This window comes from Sciurus vulgaris (genome assembly GCF_902686455.1).
Source record: "Sciurus vulgaris genome assembly, chromosome: 5".
NCBI lineage: Eukaryota > Metazoa > Chordata > Mammalia > Rodentia > Sciuridae > Sciurus > Sciurus vulgaris.
In genome coordinates this window covers 37,371,187-37,375,575 of record NC_136465.1, presented here as the reverse complement: position 1 = coordinate 37,375,575, position 4,389 = coordinate 37,371,187, and the positions used below count along the sequence as shown (strand labels likewise).

Genomic DNA, 4,389 nt, shown 5'->3' with positions numbered 1-4,389 from the left:
AAACCCAGGGTAGGAATGGGACTGCATCAACATCACTGTTGCTGAGTCTAAGCAACAAGCAGCTCTATACCTCTCCTATCCCAGGATGGGACAACAAACCTAAGGGGCCTGCCCTTTAGGCAAAAGTGTGGCTGCTCTCAGGTTATGCAGCTTCTGCCAAAGACCAACCATGGGGGTGTGTGCAAAGACAGGAAGAGCAGAGGCCAGTGCATGGGGTGGAAGCAGGGTCAGGTGAGCTCTCGGACTTGATGCACGAGGCCTGAAGCCTAGCATGTATGTGTCTGTATGTAGGTAATGAAGATGGGGTAGGAACAATTGATACCTTCCAGGTATGTCCTGCCCCTCCACTGTTACCTCCCAGCCCCGGGGAGTAGAGCACAAAAGTATTGAACAAACACATGACCAGTGAAAGAGGCAAAATGCTGGAAAGCAAACCCCAGCCCAGCTGGGTCTGTACTACCAGAACCCCTGCCCTTTGAGTCTGTATGAAAGCCAGGAACTCATGCTCAGGCAATCACCCCAGGAGAAGGGATCCCAACCTCCACCAGAACCCAGTAAGAGGTAGACAGCAGGAATGCTGAAGAAACACCAAGGGGCAAGATGGGGGAAGGGCAGACTGGAGTACTGAACACCCAAAGCATCTCATGCAAAACAAGTTTCTACTCCCAAACCACCCCACATGCCCATTAACACTCAGCTCCCCTCCTGTCCTCAGGCCTCACCTCCCTCAACAATTTGTCTGACATGCTGCTGCTGGTCCACAGGAACCAGGAAGACTAGCAAGGAACAAAAACCCCTGATGTTACTGTCTGTCCTTCCAGAATGCTCCTGGCCTCCCAAGGCCCCCCGAAAACACCCTGGTTGTGGAAGTACAGAGCAATCAGCTTCATGTTCTGGGGGTTGATCTGGAGGACTCTGTCTAGGACTTCGGCTAACAGCCCTCAATCGACACCAGTCAGGCAACAGGCAGCCCAGGTCTGCTTCATCCAGGTGGTTGGTTGCCATGATATGCTCCAGCTGCTGCTGGTAGCTGTCCAAGTCCTGCATGAAGTGGGGCACTCGGGTATTATCCAGCACCCCATAGGACCGCAGGTGGTCCACTTCCTCACAGGAGACCTTGCCCAGAGAGGTCAGCAGTGGGAAACTGATGGTTTGGCGGTGCCGCAGAAAACCCATGATGTGGTCCGGATACACCTGTCCTTACTGAAGCAGCCAGGCTTGGAGGTGTCTGTCTGGCCACGCTTGGCGCGCACGCAGTACTTCCAGCCAACATCGGCATTCTGCACAGAGCGCGCCAGGTCCTGGAAGAGCTGGCGGAAGAACATGCGTGCGGAGGGACGCGTGGTGTAGTAGAGCAGGGCCACGTGCCACAAGAATGGCTACTTGCGAAGCAGCAAGCTGTGCAGGCTGGCCAGGCCCTCCTCTGGGGGGTTGGCTGGCCGAAGCCCATACTGCAACCCGCCCTTAGCGCTGCGCTACAGTTGCTGTGCATTGTTCACGCCCCGCAGGTAGTGAGTGCCCAGCTCATGACGCAGCATGCCCTCCAACCAGTATTGGCGAGCTCCAGTCAGGTCAATAGCCAGTTTAGGTTGGCCGTTCTCCACCATCATCACTGCCCGAGACAGCAGGTCCTCACTCAGCTGCACCACAACCTCTCCCACGCAGTCCTCTTTCTGCATGTATTTGCCCACAATGGACCAAATCCGGCACTTAGTCAGAAACTGGCCCCTGGTGGCAGCCTCAAAGTGTTCATAGGTGCCAAACTTCTCCGGGACAGCCTCAATGATGCCATCTGCCTGATGGATGAACTGTCCAGTGGTCTCACAGTACTTCTCCAGCACAGTTGTGGGCACGGGCTCCTGGTCCTCGAACTGTGGGTCGTAGGTGTGATGGAACTGGAAGGACTTATCCTCTCACGGTCCACGTTGGTTGGCCGCAGTGCCACCAACGTACAGGGGCTCTTGTTGGTACCACTACCTGCATCCCTTGAGTCTTAGCAATGTAAGGCAGGGAGGCTGCCGACCGCAGGGTGCCCCTACCTGCACCCCGCCCCTGTCCAGGTGGGGCCTGTCCCCGAGTGCCACGCCCTCGCCAGCCAGCACTGTTTACGTGCAGGTGCTCTCACTCTGACGCACGTGGCCACAGTGGCCCAAATGCAGTTTTGAGAAGGGCTGTCAGTCAGACTGGGACTGTAGCCCAGAGGGCACTTCCAGAGCCAGGGGCACGGCCAGAGACTGAGGCCAGGGATACAGGGGTGGCCCATCTCTGTCTGGGTGCTTTAGACGATAGTGCAGGGACTGGGGACTGGCAGGTAGACTGCGGGGTGCCTGCTCATACACCAGAGCCCCCGAGTCCAGCACCATTGTGTCCTGGAGGTCACATCCAGCTGTGTCGCTCCAACTTCCCACACTGTTGACCGCTCCTTTGGGAAGCCTTCCCGGTGTCTACAGGGTCTCTCCCAGAGCTGGATGACTTCTTTACCGCCCTAGGCGGTCACTGTTGGAGCCTACGTCCCTGCTCCGCTACCATCCCTTGAACTCCCGGGGGGTAGGGACCGGTCCGATTCACCCTCACGTCTCAAGCACCCAACACCAGAAGCAGCATGGGAAAGTGAAATTTTTAAAAATGTCAAAAGGCTTGAACACTTGAATAAATAAGATCCTAGATCACTATGAAATGTTACTTAACCGAATATTTGACCAAAGTGACAATAAGTCATTTCAAAAGTAATTATATGAGGTAATATTATTATAAAACACATCTCAGTACTTTTAAAAAGTGAGAAAACTATCAATCAAGTTAAGTACAAGAAATTACTAATAAAACAGAAACTTCATTTCTTTGGTGGTTGACTTAAAATGTAAATAAAGACCTTCTGTAATCTCTTATTAAGAGCAGACTAATAATCCAACAAAAATTGTCATTTTAACAGGACATTAAACTAGTTTTTTACCAGTGTACCTTTTAATTCCAAATTGAGAGGGGAGTACCAGGGATTGAACCTTGGGGTGCTTAACCACTGAGCCACATCCCCAGCCCTTTTAAATGTATTATTTGAAGTCAGGGTCTTGCTGAGTTGCTTAGGGCCTCACTAAGTTCCTGAGGTTGGTCCGGAATTTGGTGATCTTCCTGCCTCAGCCTCCCAAGCCACTGGGATTATAGGCATGGGCTGAGGTGCCCGACTCAAAATTCAAATTTGTAAAACCTTGAAGGTGAATTCAATCAGCATTGGCCATACAAGAGAAAATTCCTTTTCCAAGATTCCTTTTTGCAGGCCTTCTGCAATTTCTTGTGCCCTTTCAGCATTTGTCCTAAGCTTTTCTTCTTTATCTCTGTGGAACAATCGGTCCTCTTACTTTAGAACAAAATTATTCCCTTTTCCCTTAACAAGAACACATTTACATTCCTTGAATTCTTTACCTGTGAAATTGTTTCCCTTCACCGTGATTATGTCTCCTGCATTTCTTTTCCTTTTCCTTTTTTTTTTTTTTTTTTTGGTACTGGGGATTGAACCCAGGGGCACTTAACCACTGAGCTACAACACCCACCCTTTTTTATTTATTTATTTTTAATATTTTTTGAGACAAGGTCTTGATAAATTGCTTAGGGTCTTGCTACCTTGGTAAAGCTGGCTTTGAGCTTGAGATCCTCCTGCCTCAGCCTCCCAAGTTGTTGAGATTACAGGCATGGGCCACCACACTGGGTTCTCGCAAATTTCTTTTCATTTAATTATTATAATTTTTACCATAGTGATCCTCCACAGAAGGATTTTGCTGTCACAAGAATTATAGTATGCCCATTTAGCAAGAATCTCCAACCTGTGACGACTGATCACTCTGTTATAAGTTTTCAACACATGTAAGTAGGAGGCAAATAATTGTGAATTGTCTGTCACAGGCTAGGATTCTGTAACTGACTAGCAACTTCTACAAATATACCAACTCATAGTTTTATAGGTATATGCTTCCTCCTAGTACAGTTTTTCAACATGACAAAAAGGAAAACATTTATTAACAGACTGAAATGTTTTTAACCTTTCTGTACTGTATACAATTAGGAAGCCAAAGGTTTATAAACTTAAGCTTATGCTCAATTTTAAAAGCATGAAATAAACTATGCTTAATGTCATAGCCATTTCTCTTACCTACAAATCATTAATGAATATCTATTATTTAACATATCTGTATAACTTGAAGTTTTTAAGTTACCAAAGAGAGTTTGGAAACTAGTTTTTGTACAATTGTTCTTAGATTGAATTTCTTATTTTTATAATCTTAAGCATCTAGTAGATATAATATTACCTATACATTAATTTTGCATTCTACTTTATATTTTTTTTGTTTATTTGAATTTTGCTTCTGGCAGATGAAATAAGTTCAGGTTTACCTG

General features: G+C 47.7%; 1 pseudogene across 1 annotated transcript; it reads right to left on the bottom strand.

Moving 5' to 3' along the window:
* Positions 1–711: 711 nt before the first annotated feature.
* Positions 712–2,363, bottom strand: LOC306661032 (microtubule-associated tyrosine carboxypeptidase 1-like; annotated as a pseudogene). Its single transcript has one exon. The product of its transcript is annotated as a microtubule-associated tyrosine carboxypeptidase 1-like (transcript).
* Positions 2,364–4,389: the final 2,026 nt, after the last annotated feature.